General features: G+C 36.2%; 1 protein-coding gene across 5 annotated transcripts in view; it reads left to right on the forward strand.

Moving 5' to 3' along the window:
- LOC126779167 (R3H domain-containing protein 2-like) overlaps positions 1 to 21,927 on the forward strand; it is a 73,723-nt gene that overhangs the window by 24,992 nt on the left and 26,804 nt on the right. For all 5 annotated transcript variants that reach the window (XM_050503050.1, XM_050503054.1, XM_050503051.1 and 2 more), the window contains exon 2: positions 21,534 to 21,841. The gene's annotated coding sequence lies outside the window, so the exon portion shown is untranslated. The remainder of the gene's footprint in view (positions 1 to 21,533; positions 21,842 to 21,927) is intronic.

Below are 21,927 nucleotides of genomic sequence, written 5' to 3' on the forward strand. Positions count from 1 at the left end.
ATAGAATTTATTGTGTATAACTTTTTTAAGTATATTTTATATTTTTTGGTCGTTTTTGTTTTGTTATAACGAGACAGTCCGCTTTTGTATACTTTTATATAGTTCAGTTTATTGCTTCTTATCAAAAGTAATAGAGAGACTAAAAACTACGTCATGGCAATAAGTGGTCACCATTGCCATTGAAATTGGCATTGGGAGAAATACTAACCACCTCTCACATCGCTAATGCGGCACCAACCTTGGAAACTAAGTTGATATGTCCCATGTGCCTTTAGTTACTCTGGTCGAATATATGATGAGGTGGTACCCAGACGGGTAAAAAAAACCTTACCACCGACTAATACGACTATTCCTCCCGAATCATTAGCTAATTGGATGTGTGTATTATGAGGGTAGTTATTTAATAGTACATTTCTGCCACGCCTGACCGCTGAGTGAGCGACGTCAAAGATATTTATAACTGACATAATGTAGATCGTGACGTACGAATACATGCTTTCGTTTATAGATATTTCAATATCTCCAACCGTTGATGCGTTAGTTGTTTCCGTTTATATTACATCAAGTAAGTCGATATGGCCCAGTGGTAAGAACGCGTGAATCTTAATCGATAATCGTGGTTGAACCCGGGCAAGCACCACTGAATTTTCATATGCTTAATTTTCTTAATTCATCTCGTGCTTGACTTGAAAACCCGCATGTGTCTAATTTCATCGAAATTCTGCCACATGTGTATTCCACCAACCCGCATTGGAGCAGCGTGGTGGAAAAAGCTCCAAACCTTCTCATCAAAAAGGGAGAGGAGACCTTAGCCCAGCAGTGGGACGTTCACAGACTGTTACTTACTGTTACTGTCAGATATAAATAAGAATTGATAAAATGTATTAAGAAAATTTTACTATAAGTAAAAGCATTCGTATCATTTCAAATTTTAGGTCTTATCGTCAGTGCTGTTCTATACGAACTCATTTATGGTGATATACTATTTTGATGCGTGTATTCTTGAAATGTTATGATTATTAAGGTCAATGTCGCATATCATTTTCTGACGTTTCACGACCTTTTTCTGCGGTGAGTTTTGAGTTTGTTTTTACAGGATAGACCTTCAGGTGGCCAAGGTGCCTGTGCCTTCCAATAAAAAAAAAACTCAGCTAATTTTTGAAATTATAGTAGAAACTAAAAATAGTTAAACTTTTACTAAAAATGGTACGTTTTATCTATGTATAAATAAGCAAAGATAATAATTTCAGTAAGCATAGTGCAAGATTTTTCTAAACTGTAACAATAATCGAAATTCCTTACAAATGTAAGTTAACGTCAATGCTGTATATTTAAAAATATCTTGCACTGGATATCCTGTACTTTAATGTTTACGGTTTGGCGAGCTTATTTTATATAATTATGAAAAAAAAAGAAACGCGCAAACCCATATGTGTATGTTATTATGTCATAACGTGTAGTAATATTCAAGAGGTATATAAGTAGTTAGTAGTTATAATTCATCTCGTGCTTGACGGTGAAGGAAAACATCGTGAGGAAACCTGCATGTGTCTAATTTCATTGAAATTCTGCCACATGTGTATTCTACCAACCCGCATTGAAGCAGCGTGGTGGAATAAGCTGGAGCTTATATAACCTTCTCCTCAAAAGGGAGAGGAGGCCTTAACCCAGCAGTGGGACATTAACAGGCTGTTACTGTATAATGGTAGTTATACGCGCAGGGCACGTTGTGTGTATGATACATTGGCACAGCGCGACTGAATGGATTGATTGGCGAATGTTTTTATCTGAATGTTTAAATAATAACACGGGATGAAATCCATAAGGATAAAGGAGGTAGTATAAATTACGCGTGCGAAGTCGGGACGGGTAGCTAGTCCAAACCAAGCATTCATCACCGCAAAACAGCAGTACTTGGTATTGTTGTGTTCCGGTTTGAAGGGTGAGTGAGCCAGTGTAATTACAGTTGGTGGCGCATTGGCGATGTAAGCGATGGTTAACGTTTCTTACAATGCCAATGTCTATGGGCGTTGGTGATCACTTACCATCAGGTGGCACTTATGCCCTTCCGCCTACCTAATCTATAAAAAATACTACAAAAAAATATATTGTACCGCCAAACAGCAATACATGTTATTGTTATGAATTATTGTAACTAGAGGCACATTTCAGTTCTCAATGTTAGTGGCACATTAACGATGTAAAGGATGGTTACATTGTAGTGAGCCTATGTGGTGATCACTTACCATCAGTTGGCCCATTTGCCCGTCAGTTAACTGGAATCACGGAAGTGTTTTTATAATCGTGAGCGTTCATTGTTCTAAGTCTATAAAATCCTTGTCGAAAATAAAAATCAGCTGTTGTTTTGTCTTCAATATTAATTTTATTTAAATCTGTATACTACAGAATCGTATCGTAGGCGAAGGAATGTCGGTTTTGCGTGGTTTTCATTCAGATGAACGATGACGTCAACATTTTATTTATATATAATGTTTATAAGTTTATGTGCAGGAAATGCCGAATGGTTTCGCTGTTACATGTGGACGGACGCGATTTATAAGAATATTACGGGATGTGATTGATAGTGATTGGTCGTTTTATGATTTTGTAGATAAATTATATCTTTTTTTATAGTTTACTTGGGCGGACGAGCATATGGGCCACCTAATGGTAAGTGGTCACTAATGCCCATAGACATTGGCATAGTAAGAAATGTTAACCATCGCTTACATCACCAATGCGCCACCAACTTTGGGAACTAAGATGTTATGTCCCTTGTGCCTGTAATTACACTGGCTCACTCACCCTTCAAACCGGAACGCAACAATACCAAGTACTGCTGTTTTGCGATAGATTATCTAATGAGTGTGTGGTAGAATATCTGATGAGGTACACGCCTTTAGGAAGTGCAGCCGTAAATTCGATCATGTTCAAAAAGAGAGCAATCACTAATGATATTTATATTAAAATAACTATCAGTAAATATATTATAAACGTACATGTCATTCAAGGTACTAAACTATTTTTTTTTTTCAAAATTAGCTTTAAAAACGACTAATTTGTAAGAAAACTAATCATAGTTGATTCTTTCTTCGTTCTCGAACATTCCACTGTTTATTACATAACAGAGCTGTCATGTTCTATATTTAAAATCATCGATTGCCACCAGACCTTTATTTTCAACGTTTATTGTACGTCACGTGACAATGAAAATATTTTCGCGCCTAAAGTGAAATGTTTATGTTAGCAAATTCGATGAACGTAGCTGTTTTGTGTGTGAAACATTTAAAAATAGAATTTGTTTTATCTTGTACAGAATCAAAGTCAAGATCATAAGATATTGAGAGAGAGATTGTAATACTTCAATTAATAATAATAAATATGTCTTATGATAAAGGTTGATCACAATACCGTCGGTTTGAGCGTATCAACATAAGTTTTTTTCTTTATAAGTGTTCCCAACTTCCAAACCACAGCGCATTACGTCATTTTTAATAAAATAATGATAAAAATTATAATGAGTGATTGCCCATTGGTCGAAATTCCTTAATACATCGCTAATAAAAATGGTACTTGTCTTATAATAATAGTAGATACATTGTTTTCAATTACAATGGATTATTTAATTTGTTTGTAAAGTATAATCCATACTGGCCCCAATCTGGATTTGAGCCTAGGATAACAAGGTCTGCAGTAACCACTAAGTAACTGGTTAGGTTAGAGAACCGTAAGAGGTTAAATCTTCAAGGGCAAACAGATTCTTAACTGATTTACGCCTGCAAGAACCAAGCAAACAAAAATAAAGACAGATTACTTATTTACATCATAAATATGGTGATAATAGCAGCCGCCAGGTGGCGTGGTTTTTTAACATCGATTCGGCCTTGTATCTTCGGAAAATTCACACGCAGAACACTTGTGTAAACATTCCTAAAGTTTTTAATTTATTGGTGGTAACGTATTGATGTTGCTGAAATATTACATGGGGGGGGGGGGCGGTGTTGATTATCAACCAAAAAGAGGACGATTTTAACGTTTTCTCTTGGTCCATTGTACTAACTATAAAAGCATACAATACTAATGTATTGTATGCTCAATCAAGAAAGCTTCATGTTCTAATATAATAAGTAACGAGCCGCTAATATCCCACTGCTTGCCAAAGGCTCTCAATGAGAAGTCAATCAGTCATCACTGCTCCAGTGCTGGTTGGATTTGACATGTTACAGAATTTTACCGGACATATGCAGGTATCCTCCCGATGACAATCACAAGATGATTTTTTACTGAATGTGTATTTAATAGAGCAATTTAAAGGATTACTTCTAAAAGATTCTAAAGTCATTTCAGATGGTTTCAATATAACGCAGAGCAATTACTTTTTAAATACGCCGTATTTTCTCACCGACTCCAACATTATGAATTTATTGATTACACGACAAAGGATCGGATCGAAAATGCCCGAATCTACTCTCGCACGAATATATCCGAATGCAAGAATGTATATCTCAATGCGATTTTAAATAGTAAACCTTATCTACCTAGTTATAAGCTTTAATTTCCTTAACCACTTATATTTGACTAGTTAACGATCCAATTTAAACTCTATTTCAGACTAGTACGGTACACTGTGTAATGTTTTTTACATATTCATGAATGTCGGTGACGTCCTGCTGACCTATTTAAGAATTTAAACTTTCCATGCTTACGTTTAAGGTTACTTTTCCTCTGAACTCTTCCCTGTAGCTGAACTTAGATTGTCGCATATATCAATAAAGTATTTTTATCTCTTATGTAATAAATATAAGGTTGATAATCGATTGTTCGGTTACAATTTATGGCGCGTGAACTACTTCCCTCTCAAAGCTTGCCCTACTGACCTAATAACGATTTGCAACTCTACGTTAAAAAGCTTAGAGCTGACATTCGGATGCATTCGTTTGGTTCACCGCGCGTGTGCGGTGTCCCATTGACCTGGTAAACGGCCCGGGATGCGTTGTCGATGATCCCCGAAAAATTCCGGAGATGCACGAAATACATAAAGGCTTGGTGGGTTGTAAAGCGGCTTAAGCGTCGAAGCTCTTCCATTTTCATGTATCGTTATATACTGTCACGTTTGTTTGCGGCAAAGTAAAATAGAGATATTTAATTTGGCGCTGTAGGTGTCGTAGTACTGAAAGAATTTTGCTATTAAAGCGCTTTAACCATTCGTATGGTGGTGGTAAACCATGAGATCTCCCAATTAGTGGTGCTGTCATGCATCATGTTGCAGCTCACACACTGCTCCGACTTCGAAGGCAATCGAATCATCATTCTAAACCATAATATTTAAACCATTACCAGTTTTATTAGTTTTAAATGTGTTTATTCAAAATATTTTTTTTTTTATTGAATAGGAAGGTGGACGAGCATATGGGCCACCTGATGGTAAGTGGTCACCAAACGCCCTTAGACATTGGCATTGTAAGAAATGTCAACCATCGCTTATAGCCAATGCGCCACCAACCTCGGGAAGTAAGATTTTATGTCCCTTGTGCCTGTAATTACACTGGCTCACTCACCCTTCAAACCGGAACACAACAATATCAAGTATTGCTGTTTTGCGGTAGAATATCTGATGAGTGGGTGAGTAATATTTACTGAAAAGAGTTACGAGAAAGCTCACTTTTAAACCGTCATGTTACCGTATTGGATTATATGTAAATCTAACTACCGGTTCTGAATGTCAATTCTACCGAGAAACAGTGTTCTGATTAACACCAATTTTATAATATCTATGTAGGTATGTTATGTTAATTATATACAGCTCTCGCTTGAAAATCCACATATACTACCTCCATGATTTTTTATTAATAGAATATAAACGAGTGAGGGAAGGTGGAGTACTAATTACATCACTACTGGTGGTAGAGCTTTGTGCAAGCTCGTCTAGGTAGGTACCACCCACTCATCAGATATTCTACCGCAAAACAGCAATACTTGATATTGTTGTGTTCCGGTTTCAAGGGTGAGTGAGCCAGTGTAATTACAGGCACAAGGGACATAAAATCTTAGTTCCCAAGGTTGGTGGCGCATTGGATATGTAAGCGATGGTTGACATTTCTTACAATGCCAATGTCTAAGAGCGTTGGTGACCACTTACCATCAGGTGGCCCATATGCTCGTCCGCCTTCCTATTCTATAAAAAAAAAAAAAAAATCAATGTTAACAGGAGCAGAAAAATCAACGTTTAACTAAACGCCCGCTAAACAATATTTATAGGTAAACCTTGATTAATGTTGTTATGGTGTATAATCTAATGACTAATGTTAGGTAGATAATTATTCATGTCCACTATGTTACTCGTTAGCCCTCGTCTTTGAAGGTCAGAGTGTAATAGCATTATGTTAAACCAAGTATCAATTCTGGTTACAGGAAAAATCGAGAAAAACGCAACTATGAAAGCCTTAGTCATAATGAGAAATGTTTATGTCAACTACGAGGTTGCATCTTTATCAATTTATTCTGAACTCTAAAGTCTATATGTTAAGGTTCATTTCGATGTATACAATTATTAACACATGTGACCTTGAAATATGGAACAACCTTGGATGACTCAGCATATCTCACAAACGAATATCGACCTTAATGCAAAAAGCTATAGTTTGATTATCCAATTACGAACGTAGTTGTCAAGAGGGGCTGGGAGGTTATATCGTACGTGTGCCTGAAATGCTTAATTAATTTTGAAAAAAAAAATGACTACATGGATGTTTGAGTGTGATGTAATATTTTCATCAAAAATTATTCTACTGCATTTTTTTCGATTGATTGTAGAGACCATTGTATCTTTGGTTTCTTTGGATGTGTGAAATTATTTTTTAAGACAGTTACTTCACTGACGTACGCAGAACACTTCACATAATTTTTATCACAATCGGCTGATTACTGATTAAAAACATAGCATAGAATATAGAGAAGGAATACATTAAAAAAACATTTTTATTTATGAAGAAGAATTAAGATGTGATATAAATCAGCCTCTTTGTTTGTAGCAAATAATTTCAGACAACTGTTATTGAGATTATTTTCGAACAAAGTTTGTCTAAATCAAAATTTGGTATCCGATCCCTTGTATATCTATTATAAATATATTTCTAGGGCCGTTATAGTTTGGTTTCAAGTCACCTCTTCCCCCTCTAAAACGTTCCCGAGTTCCTATTATCGACCTTTAAAAGTAGGGCGTTTAGTCTGATCGTGATTTATATTTTTAACTCTCAAATGCATTTTAATTCTCTCACGAAGACTTTAATTTAGTTTAGTGTGATAAGTAGCTGACTAAATAATCATTTAGTGGTTTTATTCTTGTTTTATTTAAAGATGGATACTAAATCTGTCATTTTAGAAGATTGCAGTAAAGCATCTTCTCTTTCTTGAGAAGTTCAAGTAGCTTACTCCATCACGCTGTTTCGTTGCGGGTTGGTTCATGTGTCTGGTTTTCATCCGCCATTTCATCAGGTTTCCTCGTGATGTTTTACTTCACCGCCGACCACGGGATGAATTATAAACACAAATTTAGCACATGAAAATTCAGTAGTGCTTTTCTGTGTGTGAACTCGAAATCGTCAGTTAATATTGTCGCCTTATAACCACTGATCCGTTAAGGGCCTTTTATTGTATAAAAGAAAAATTTAAAAATAGAGTTTTCTAACCACTGAGCCATCGCGGTTCTTTTATAGTATAAGAAAGCTTTAAAAATGATACAATAATTTATTTATTTATATTTCTAATAGGTAAACTGACAAAAGGTAGCCTCATCATATGTGGTCACCACCTCCTATTTAAGGAATTGCTTAATATAACTTCGCGATTTAAATTTATATATTAATAGGCCTTAGAGATATATAGGAAGTATAAATATATATATAACAAAGGAAATATGACTGGTATGAAACTAGGTCGCTCAAGAGATACCCAAATGACCTGGTTAGGTCATTCCAGGCACCGCTCCTGGCTCCTGGCTATCGACCTGGAAATAGGTCATACGGAGTTGATCGAAGCATTGTTACAATATATGCTTTTGTAATATAATGTAACAGTCTAATATTGAATAGACATAGGCAACACAGTTCATTATCTTTTTATACTCTGTTTATAAACCGATTTTCTTTTCCTTTGTTAGTTTGATAGCTATCGTGCTTTAGTGTTATCGACGAAAATTTGTAATCTGTGTGTCTGTGGAAATTCTATTATTGTAACTAGACAACGCTGTTTTCATTCCATTCAAATAGCAGTTAATATGAATGTTATCGAATAAGTTAAAAAAACGCACTAGGCGTGCTTTTATGTTATAGGTATTTATGTTATAGGTAGGCGGCAAATGCCCAACATAATTTTTTTTTTAGCCAATTACCGTCCACTGCTGGACGAAAGCCTCCCCCAATAGAACGCCAACCATCCCGATCTTGGGCAGTCCGCATCCATCCCGTAATCCACCTTTTTTAAATCGTCGATCCATCTTGTCACATACTTATATATATATAGATATATATATATATATAGATATATATATATATATATAGATATATATATATATATATATATATATTAACCATTCATTACATCTTCAATGCTCCACCAACCTTGGGAACTAAGATATTATGCCCCTAATGGATGCAGTTACACTGGCTCACTTACCCTTCAAACCCGAACGGAAAATTACTAAGTATTACTGTTTAGTGGTAGAATATCTGATCACTAGGTGGTACCTAACCAGAAATTTAATATCTTTAATGTTAGGGTTACAATTTTGATCTTAATTTAATTTTAAATGAATATGAATACTTTTTTTCTACTGATTACATTTGCGTATCATTAGTCATGACAATCTGACAGTCACCAGGAAGGCATTCTCTCAGCATACTTTAGATTAGTCGAACATTGAATCAATGTTTATTATAATTGGCATACAATACAAATATTATTATACAATACAAAGGATTATGGAGGAAACGGCTCGCCCTTGAAACTACTTTGCAAGGGACCCGAGAGCAACTTAATGTACTTACATTCAAGGCATACACAGAATAGAAATGAATAGAAAAAATATACTCCCAGACAATTAATTAAAGGGAACGTAACTCATGTCATGGTTATGTGTCCTTCTGGCGTCTGTCATGATGTTTTCATGAGCTCATCAGATGAGTTATAAACACACACATGTAAATTCCATGAGGGTGTACTGGATTTAAAACGGCAATTATTGGTTAATGAAATTCATGTGCTCTCTCTCATGGCTATCTCTATGGATCTGCACCCGTACGTAGTTGACGTATTTAAGACACGTACGAAACGATTCGCTTCCTCGTTTCTGATACGCACCGCCAAGGTCTGGAATACCCTCGCGACCTCCATTTTCCCCACCACCTACAATGTGGGTACCTTCAAGTAGAGTAGAGTGAATAGGCATCTTCTAGGCAAGCGCGCTTCATCTTAGACTATATCTCACTTTCCATCAGGTATGATAACAGTCAAGCGTTAGCCTATACATTTAAAAAAAAAATCTCGGTTCACCATAATACATAATAAGAAATAATTTGTATAATGAAAGCAACTATATGACCAGAGAGAGTTGACGGAAAACCAACATCCTTAAGCGCTTTCCGATCCAAAGGTTTGTATACAATGTCAACTTATAAGCTACAATGCAAGTCACACTTACTTAATTTAACAGAGAAACTTGGAGTGAAAACTAATTTGTGTTCCTAAGCCATCACTACATATTATATAATAATAATAATATCCTGGTACATTATTCACACACGGCGACCTGATTCCAAACTAAGCAGATCTTGTATTATGGAAACCAGACAACTGATATGCTACATATACTGCTTTTCTTTTGTAAATACATACTGATATAGATAATTATACCCAGACTCAGGACAAACAGACATGACAAACAAAAATTAATGTTTCTATGTTTGTCTTCTATACATGGTAAAAATTACTGGTGGTAGGGCTTTGTGCAAGCTCATCTAGATAGGTACCACTCACTCATCAGATATTCTACCGCAAAACAGCAGTACTTGGTATTGTTGTGTTCCGGTTTGAAGGGTGAGTGAGCCAGTGAGTATTACAGGCACAAGGGACATAACATCTTAGTTCCCAAGGTTGGTGGCGCATTGGCTATGTAAGCGATGGTTGACATTTCTTACAATGCAACAAAAGCAATCTTGTTTTTTGGGTTAGTAAGCTTTCGGCTAAGGGCGTTAGTGACCATTTACCATCAGGTAGCCCATATGCTCGTCCGCCTTCCTATTGTATAAAAAAAAACCGTTCGTCCGATTGTGATGAAACTTTGGTGAGCTGTTCTGCGTACGTCCGAAAAGCTTACTAACCCAAAAAACAAGATTGCTTTTGTTGCAACCCTATATACAATAGAATAACCGTTGAACCAGTTTTGAGATAAGCCAAGATGGCCCATTGGTAAGAACGCGTGAATCTTAACCGATGATCGTGGGCTCAAACCCGGGCAAGCACCACTGAATTTTCATGTGCTTAATTTGTAATTATAATTCATCTTGTGCTTTACGGTGAAGGAAAACATCGTGAGGAAATGCATGTGTCTAATTTCACTGAAATTCTGCCACGTATATATTCAACCAACCCGCATTGGAGCAGCGTGGTGGAATAAGCTCCAGACCTTCTCCTCAAAAAGGCAAAGGAGGTCTTTAGCTCAGCAGTGGGACATTCACAGCATGTTATGGTCAGTTTTGATAAACATTGCTATAAATGGCCAACCGATTTTTGACTGTATTTAAAATAAGAACACTCTAGAAGCAGCAATAATATAAATATATATAATAATATAAATATATATAATGCTCTGAAGGGTGTAACGACATTTTAATTAAATCACAAAACATAAATGACTGTCGGACCACGAACGCTCTATGTACATTTGTACAAAGAGTTTATTTATAAAACCTTATTCAAACTCGTCATCCGGGCGTAGTTAATTTAACCACGTGTCGTGCGAAACTCCAGTTAACTAAATATAACCGGTTCTGTATCTGGGACGAGATTTAACCGATAGCGACGATCGGATGAAGGGTCGAATAATAATAATAATATCCTGGGACATTTTTCACACACGGCCATCTGATCCCAAAGTAAGCTTGTACAGTGCTTGTGCTATGGAAACCAGACAACTGATATACTACATATACTATTTTTCTTTTGTAAATACATACTTATATAGATAATTACACCCAGACTCGGGACAAACAGACATGTTCATGCACACAAATATCTGTCCTGGGTGGGAATCGAACCCAAAACCTTCGCGTGAAAGGCAATCATCCTCCAACCACGCCAACCGGCTCGTCGTTGAATTTCAACGCTGGGTTGAATGGATGCGGTATTCTCCGTGCACAGTTTACGAATGTTAAGTATCATTTTCAGCCCACATTAATCCACTGCAGGACATAGGCCTCCTCACAGGCGCGCCAATTCTCCCGATCCTGTGCTAGTCGTATCCATTGAGCACCCGCCATTTTCCTAAAATCGTCTGACCATCGGGCGGATGGTCTGCCCACTGGCCTTTTTGCCAATGTTAAGTATATAAATTATTTTTAATTTATGTACGTATCATGTATGAGATGTGTAAATTATGTTGGTCTAAAAATACTGTTTATATATACATATATAGGCCTCTGCAACTTTGACAGATGATTTAAGCGGCATCGCGAAGGCACTTGCGTTCATGACTGAAAAGACCAATGCGAGAGATTATCCTTCGACCGCGCTTCCGACAAGTGTATGCGTCCCCAGATTGGTTGGGGTTTGAAGCCCGCTCATGACGCCTAGTACAATAAAGTTAAACAAGTTTATATAATACATTAATTAATAAAATATTCAGTAATTTTTCATTTTTTTGAGTCGATTTATTATTTAATTTTTTTTCCAATTTAAACATGAAAGCTAGTTATAGCGTTGGCTACGAATTATAATCAAAGTATAGTACCTATTTGTATAATAATTTGAATTCGCTTATAAATATAACGCAATTAAAATAATCGGACTCTGCTATTGTGTTATTGATATATAAAACAAATCTTCGGGAAACGCGCATCCATGACAGCTTAATAAACATGATTTAAACCGATTTCTATCGTCAAAAGAAAAACATATAATAGTTTAGCAGTTTCCGAGTAATAGATGAACAAATAAAATAAATAAAAACATGAGAATTTATAAAATAACGAATCATCACTGCATATTATAAAACAAAGTCCCCCAGCCACTGGTTATTGGTGGTAGGGCTTTGTGCAAGCTCGTCTGGTTGGGTACCACCCGATCAGATATTCTACCGCAAAACAACAGTAGTTAGTATTGTTGTGTTCTGGTTTGAAGGGTGAGTGCGCCAGTGTAATTACAGGCACAAGGGACATAACATCTTAGTTTCCAAGGTTAATGGCGCATTGGTGACGTAGGCGATAGTTACCATTTCTTACAATGCCAATGTATATGGGCGTTGGTGACCACTTACTATCAGGTGGCCCGAATGCTCTTCCGCCTACCTATATTCTATATAAAAAAGCCACATCTGTCTTTCTGTCTGTCTGTGTGAACGCGATAAACACAGAAACTGCCGAACGGATTTTCACCAATAGAGTTATGTGTCAATATACATGCGTTTTATGTAGACCTTTATTCTACCCGTAATAATATAATATAATCGTTCATAAGTCTGTTAGTGATCATGGAAGTTCGACGACTTGACCGTTTTAAGAAACGATAAGCCGTTTGAGGTCATTGTTCAAACGATACATTTATTTAGTCTAAATAATAATTCATAGCTACGCTAGGTTTGGTGACGCTGTAGTTTGAAAGTCCGCCGCCTTCGTGCCGGTGTCGTGTGATCGATGGCTCTCTACGGGGCACCCGTTTGGTTCCATAGGTCGTCGTTCGCCGCTACAGAACTAAATTCGCACTGATATTGCATTATATAGTAGGGGACGGCAATTGGACTTTCTAGAGGATAAGGCCGCGAGATTAGAGAACAGATCAGCGTTCTCCGGCAAAATAGCAAAAGCGAGCTACATTCAAGTGGGCTGGAAGCTTTAAAGCTGTGAGAGCGCTTAAGGGTTCTAGCGACATTCCGCGACTAGCTTCGCCAGCTAGTGAACAAACGCATCGTCTAATCCGTCCTGTCGGCCTTCGAAGATTAGATGAGATAAAAGCGATTTACCTATACACTTACACAGCTTATATTTTGAATAATATCTGTATTAAATAAAACGCTACGAAGTTATTTCACCTTTAAAGCATAGCTGGAAAGACAATCCGGCATACGTTGAATATGTGCTACGCTTCAAGTGAAACCTTGCCGCAGAGTCAGAACGGTGCTCCCAAAAAACATTGACCCTCAAAGATTTCCACTACCAGGATTTCATTTGAACCATGTACATATATATATACATATCCTTTGAAAATTACACAACAATTAACATCTCAAATCGCAGTTTTGTCAAAATTGTTCACACGAAATCATACCAGACAAATGAAAAGGTTTTTTATTGCCTTTAAGGGAAATTATAAAAATAAGTTTTTAAAGGGGTTAACAAACACAAAAGGGAAGCCTTACGCGATTCTGTTTCGAAAACAAGGTTTGAAATTATCAATTAAAGTTCGCGTTTGTTGTAAAATTTTTCGTCAAATCCCTTTTAGAAAAATATTCTCAATTTTATAGACATTCGTTTTTATTTTCTTTCTACTCTTCAAGTATAATGCTTCTATATAGAATACTATATTTTGACTTTTAAAAGTTAATATAGACTGAACATAGAGTGCGCCTGCTATGTTTACGCACAAAACTACGCAACAAAAATAAATGCTGCGTAATTGGCTATTCGACGTTGAGAATGGTCGCCGTAACCGATTTCGCTTAGGCGGATTTAAAATATTTGTTAATTTAAGCCTCTATACCGTTACCATTACGGCATTTTCCGCATCATTCTGGATATCCATTCATGTACCTGTCGGTGTTTAGTTATATCAAATAAAAGTGACGTCACGTGACGTCCAATAAATGTAAATTGTTAGTTATGAAAAATAATTTATAATTAAAGAAATCAAAAAACTAAATACATTCTAAAAGTTTAATTAATGAAATAAAATATATTTTTCTTACTGTACACTGAGCAATAATGTATATATGTATATATGTATATATAAGTGGAATACCACTCATCACGAGATCTATCCACTCGATTGACTTGAAAATTGTTCCAGTTACTCCGACGTAGACGCTCACTAAGAACGGATTTTACGCAAAAATCATCTAAAATACATTTTTATCTATCCGTGCGAAGCCGAGACAATTAGTTAGTTAATTTACATGTATTGCAACGAAGTATATAGTATACGCGCCATGTATACTCAAGGGAGTAGAGAGGGTCATGATGGCGTTGCCGTTACGGCATGCGATTTGGTTTTACACACATAATCCTGAACCAGAACTCGTACTACTAAGAATCTACTTGAATAAGATTTTAATTTCTCACGCAACTTTCACCTTAGAATTTCTCATTGAGATGACAAAAAAAAACTTTTTAAATACCTTTAGTTAAAGTATTATTAAGGTACAAAAGGCCAATCCAGTCTTCGTGCATCTGCAACACAGTAACCCTACGTTTGGGCTAACCCTCATCTAAAAATAAAATCTATCTGACCCCGATATAGACCTAAAGGGCAATAAGTTCCCATTATAAAAGGCTTATCTGGTATAGGTTATGTAGTCTGGTTTAATATATATAATAAACTAGTTTTCCTCTGCGCTATCGTGAGTATTTGTGGTGGGGGGGGGGGGCAGGTGTTATATATAAAAAGGATACATACTTCCTTGGGGTTGTAGTTTAGCCGTGAAAGCGTAACAGAATATATTAAGTAATTTCTGAATATTGCTCATTTAATTTTGTTAATTGTTTTTTCGTTATTGATTACATTTGAAGTATTTATAATTCGTACGTAAGTAGGGGTTTTGATTACGTATTGATTTTAGAGTATTGACCCTGTATTGATGGTTGACTGTTTGTTTGTTTGTGTAAACGAATGAAATTACAGGTTAAAGGGGTATTGACTATAAATGGTTAGCAGTGCACTGGCGGTGTTAATACTGACAACAGTACTGACTTAGGTCATCATTAGGATGTAAAATTATACAAAAGTCACTGAAATTCAGATTTAAAAATTATTTATAATCTGTAATTATATACTATGATCATAACCACTTCTGAATTGTGGTTTTACAATATTAAAAGTGTAAAACTATCACCGTTTCGAATCTCGAATATATAATATAGATGGGAACTTATATTAGTTAATGTCTCTAATAAATTAAGCTCCACTATCTATGTATTCGTATGTATGTATATAAAAGAATAACTGACTAACTGACATCAACGCACAGCCCAAACTGCTAGGACTAGCACTATGAAAATTTGCAAACGGAGTGGGGTTCCTTCCACACTGGTTAGCACGAAAAAAGGATTTTGAAAATGATTTCCCTAAATTAGTGATAAAGAGGATGAATGTATGAAAATCCTTCGAATTTGAAAAGCTATGGACATTTAATTACGAGCGTAGCCGAAGGTAAAGCGACAGTCAACTATACATAATTAAATGTACTATTTGTCGCTCAGTTGTCGACGTATCCAAATTTTTTTCTGTATCTTCAATTATGTCGTATTAGCGTATCTGTATTTATTTAGCTTATAGTGTGACGTTCAACTTTGATCTAAAATCCTTAGAACATTATTCTCTTGCGCGTCGAACCCATAGCATAATCTCTTAGTAAATCTTATAGTATCTATTATCGATGTAAAAGTGCCTTAGAAACAACTCATAAAGGCAGCATGAACGAGTCAGCAACAAAGTCAAGGTCGTGCAACGTTGGTGCCATCGTCACTTAGAACTGTTAGTAGTGTGGAATTGATGTGTTCAAATCGACCACGGCAATGAGAATCAGTAACAGTCTGTAAATGTCCCACTGCTTGGCAAAGGCCTCCTCTCCCTTTTTGAGGAGAAGGTTTGGAGCTTATTCCACCACGCTGCTCTAATGCGGATTGGTGGAATACACATGTGGCAGAATTTCGATGAAATTAGACACATGCAGGTTTCCTCACGATGTTTTTTTGCCTTTACCGTAAAGCACGAGATGAATTATAAACAGAAATTAAGCACATGAAAATTCAGAGGTGCCTGCCCGGGCTTGAACCCACGTTCATCGGTTAAGATTCACACGTTCTTACCACTGGGCCATCTCGACTTCATGAGAATTCACAGTCACAAATAAAAAATAACAACGGACGGTAATTGATATTCAATCGAAAAGTAATTCTGTTTTTTCTATATTTTTTTACAATATGTAGACTGGAAAATAGGGTCAGTTGATGGTGATTGGTCACCAATGCCCATTTATGTTGGCACTTAGAAATTAAACCACCCCTTATATCATCATTGCACCATAAATATTGGGAAGATGTAATGTCCCTTGTGCTTAGCTGGCTGGCTTACTCACTCTTTACCTAAAACATGGTAGAATATGGATTGAGTGGTTAGTACCTAGATGAGCTCGCACAAAGCCCTACTACCAGACCAATAAAGGCCTGCCTATATATTTCTTTAAAAAAAACAAACTATAATATGATTGCCTTTTCCCTGGCTGTGAATAATGTACGAAAGATGTGAAAATAAAATTGTTTTTTTTTTTAATATCAATCAATCAATCAACAGCCAATCGTTGTCCACTGCTGAACATAGGCCTTTAATATGAAATATGAAACAGCCTAATTATGTATTTTGACTATTGCGACGCTCGATACTATTTCTCGAACATTCGTTACTCTAAGGCACTACACGTGTTACGAATACGCTGGGGCAATATAAAAATATGTATATCACGATACCAATAATGATTATGTATTAAAAATTGTTGTTTTAATGTTTTATCGCGTAGTTGCCGCTTAAGTTATGTAGAAGGTATTCCCGTACCGTAACCGTAACAGCCTGTGAATATCCCACTGCTGGGCTAAAGGCCTCCTCTCCTCTTTTTGAGGAGAAGGTTTAGAGCTTATTCCACCACGCTGCTCCAATGCGGGTTGGTAGAATTCACATGTGGCAGAACTTCAGTGAAATTAGACACATGCAGGTTTCCTCACGATGTTTTCCTTCACCGTAAAGCACGAGATGAATTATAATCACAAATTAAGCACATGAAAATTCAGTGGTGCTTGCCCGGGTTTGAACCCACGATCATCGGTTAAGATTCACGCGTTCTTACCACAGGGCCATCTCGGCTTTTTTTGAAGGTATTCTAAGTAGTCAAATACCAGTTGAAACTGTATCGCCAGTGTATTGGCTAACTTATAAGGCTAGGATTGAGGTCGTCGGGTTCAGAATCGGTTCGGCCTTTATAACGTTGTTTTTGATAAATATCTACCCTTCCCGCTTAGAACCGGCTTAATAAGAATATCACCCTATTAACGTCATTTAGCGAATTGTCCATTGCTGGACAATGGGCTTTTTTAGCGTAATGGAAACCTTTAAAAGGTACCCCTCACTGGGCTATGGGATTCTTTCGTCTTATACAAGTTTCGAAGGCCGGCAGCGTAGTTCCGACGATGCGTTTGCACGCGTACTCGCGGAGACGATCGCGCCACATTGCTAAAGCTTTCAAGTGGACATAGGCACGCCTGTGATGTGTGTATGTGTGTGTCCAAACTCTACATCTCATCAGTCTGTTTACCCCGTTTACTCCATGATATATTTTTTTAATAATTCGAAACCAACAATATAATAATAATAATAAAATCATTTATTTCGACCAAACAAGGATCATATATACAAGACAATAAATAATAAAAGGACAAAAATTGCAATAATAATATTTTACATTAATTAATAAATTAGATTAAATTAATTTGAATTAAATCAAATCAATTCAAATTCAAACAAATCAAAATTATACAATCATTTTTGAGTCAAGCTTAGATAGCTTTACTCAATAATTCGTGCGTATTTCAGATGCATACCAATTCCTTGAACTGATTGGCGATATTGCCTTAAAGTAATTTATTATTTATTTTGATGAGAATAATAAATAAATTGAACATTTATAACAAAATTTTATCTAAATTATAAAATATTATAAATGCGAAAGTAACTCTGTCGGTTATGCTTTCACGGCTAAAACGCTAGACCGATTTTGATAAAATTTGTTACGTAACAAGCTTGGACTCCAATGAAAGACATAGGAAAGGAAATACACATACCTAAATCACCCCCACCCCCACTAAGCAGCAAACGACAATCGCTAACAATATATATTTGATTTATATATTTACTTTATTTTGAAAGTGGTAAGTAAATTGGCTTATGTGTTAAAGATAGAGATAGCTGTCAAATTAAAGTAAAATATTGATAGCAACAAATTTTTCAAACTGTGTTTTCTTTTATCTGTTATAGTTTTGGCAGTTTTCGCTTTACATACTATATATCCCTTGTGTTCTGAAAACTAATAACTTTATATAATATACATATATTATACTAGAACGCGTGTATATTGACCAAAGATAGCGGGTTCAAATACGGTTAGATGATTCATCTCGTGCATTAATTGGTGGGATGTTATTCTACCACAAGTGTATCTGCCCACCTGAGGACACGAAGCTTTTGCCCAGCGTTGGGATTTATAGAGACTGTTTTTTATACATATACAGAAGATATCCAATATTCGAGGCAAAGCGAACCCTTTTAATGGATAGTGTAATATGGTAACATTTAACACGGTTGCTATACGGCAGCCCATGAGTCAGTGACGCATAAGCGTAGCTCTGAACTTGACTAGGTCAGGGACGTTTGGGGTTCGAATCCATTGTACGATAATTTTTTGAAGGTGAACCGGTAAATTTACTTGATGGGCTATAATAGACTCTAGAGCTGTGATTTTACAGCACAATGTACATTTATTAATGCTTCGTTAATCATGAAACCTAAATTATTAAATCTCGTGTTGGTAATTACGCTGGCTCACGAGTCATTCGTCCGTCCCCCCCTTTATACCAGAACGGAGTTACACAAATATTGGTGTTTGGTGGTAGAATAGCTGATGACTCGTTTTGGTACCCACCCAAATGGACTTGAATAAGATTCTATCAGCAGTAAAGTGGTTTGCAAAGCCGTCTGGATAGCCAACACTCATCACATATTCTACCGCAAACCAGCAACACTCAGCATCAGTTGTATATTTACACGCACAAGGTACATAACATGTGCCTGGAATGTTTAATATATCTTGCAGCGACTTTGGGCGGTGGCAACCACTAACGATCAAGTAACCCATTTGCCATTCCACCATCCTGGTGGTAGGGCATTGTGCAAGCTCGTCTGGGTAGGTACCACCCACTCATCAGATATTCTACCGCAAAACAGCAATACTTGATATTGTTGTGTTGAAGGGTGAGTGAGCCAGTGTAATTACAGGCACAAGGGACATAAAATCTTAGTTCCCAAGGTTGGTGGCGCATCGGCTATAAGCGATGGTTGACATTTCTTACAATGCCAATGTTTAAAGGCGTTTGGTGTCCACTTAACATCAGGTGGCCCAAATGCTCGTCCACCTTCCTATTCTATAAAAAAAAAAAAACTATGTTATGCCAATTTTATGAAAATAAAATTTTGCTTACCTTCGCAAAAAATTAGCGTACGTTAATTCTTATATCATGTCGTGTCGTGTGTAACAATGGCTACTGTGAGATAGGCCTTGATAAGCATAAAATGTGGCTTCCTGAAAAAAGCCTTGTAGTCAAGGTACGAAGTTACTTCGTTCAAACTGACGTTTCGCGAAACGGCATTATTGGGGTTCCGTATTTGTAGTAGTTGAGGGTTAATACCATTTTAATTAGAGTAGTCTCACAGCTGGCCTCCTCTCCATTTGAGGAGATATTGAGTGGTTTTTTTTATAGTATAGTAGGTACGCGGACGACCGAATGGGCCACGTGATGGTAAATGTAAACCACCGCCCATAGTCATTGGTATTGAAAGAAATGTTAGCGCCACCAACCTTGGGAACTAAGATGTTATGTCCCTTGTGCCTGTTATTACACTGACTCACTCACTCTTCAAACCGGAACACAACAATAACAGTACTGCTGTTTTGCGGTAGAAGATCTGATGAGTGGGTGGTACCTAACCCGAAGAACTTGCACAATAAATTGACAAGCGCATGAAGATTCAGAGATGTTTGACAAAATTTGAATCCATAAACGTAATAGATCGTTTCAATTGTGTTTTCTAATTACTTGACTATCTCGGCTCGTATTATTTGCCCCCAGTATATAATGTACATACATACAAATACAATAGTCTATATTAGTTTTTTTTTATATTTCATAGGTACACATATAATATACATATTAAATAAGAACATTATTATATTATACTAGCTACGCATTCCGGCTTCGCACGGGTTAGATAACGGTCTACACGGTTATATCGTAATACATATAACTCTATTGGTTTACATAGCGAACGTCATTGAAGCTTCCAGTTAGGATGTTTTTTTTCCGACATCGTTAACATTTATCGTCTTATATCAGCCAACGTATACAAAACCATAATTAATTATACACCTAAACCTTATTCATAAATCAATCCAGCCATTGTTGAAAACCGTATGAGAATCCGTTCGATGGTTTTTGAGTTTATCGTGTACACACAGACAGATTGACGCTGCGCGATGACTTTGTTTCATAATATACAATAATTAAGTGTAATCACACTGTGACACTGATATGTACATCAATAACAAGTTTACATAACATTCATTATATAATACAATTAAACTTTATTTAACAAAACGACGTTGAAAATAATTTTTTTTTTTATTTTTTTTTTAACGTAGACTGATAGGTAGATACAGCATAAGATATATTAAATTAAACTACGAATGGTACCGTTACTGCGTTAATCGACTACGTACTTTGAATTTTTTAATATTACATTGAGGCTTTTTATTTTCCATATTTTAAAAAAAACTCTCAGTACAAAGGGAGACAATTTTTTTTAAAAGAGCAAAGAAAGAAGTTCCCCGGACAGATTGTAATATATTATACCTTCTCTAAATAAATCTGCATTTCATAACGTAAACCCTAAGGAATATATATACAAACGTACATAAAGGTCGAATGGAGAAACTTTTTTTTAAGTCGGTTCATAAAAAATAGACCCGATACTGATGTATAAAACACTCACCACGAGATCTCCTAAACTACCCGCCTGATTGACTTGAAATTCGTCAAAGTTACTCCTTCCCCGACGTAGACTCTCACGAAAGAATTTTACGCAAAGCCGATCCAAATGACATTTTTTTTCTTATCTAACCGTGCAAAGCCTATTAGCTAGTGGACTTATAAAATGTATGAGTTATTTCAGTGTTTTGTTACATTTAATTTAATATCATTATTATCTAATATTAATCGTTTTTGTTACAGATAAATGGGTTCAGCAATAGTAAAGAAGCACCGCATAAAGTTCACCCCCATAACGGATTTATAGAACAAAATGCGCCCGACATACCGTCCAAACGGAACTTACACGTTAAAGAACCTTAAAATAAAGAATAAAAACGAGCTTAACACAATAAGAACCCAAACGGGACTAAGCTTTAACTAATCTGGACATTTTTAATAAATTATAGTTGCCTTCTAGATCTTAATCGGTCCAATTTTGTATATAAAGTTTTTAGTGTAGATGTTTAGTTTTAAAAGTGTTATTTCGAAGATTTTACGGCGTTTGTGAGGTGAGTTTTATTTTTATTATAACGTATTCATATATAAAAATTATACAACAGTAGTTTTCGCCGGGTATCTACAACCTTCAAAATCT

The sequence above is a fragment of the Nymphalis io genome, chromosome 28 (assembly GCF_905147045.1).
Source record: "Nymphalis io chromosome 28, ilAglIoxx1.1, whole genome shotgun sequence".
Lineage (NCBI taxonomy): Eukaryota > Metazoa > Arthropoda > Insecta > Lepidoptera > Nymphalidae > Nymphalis > Nymphalis io.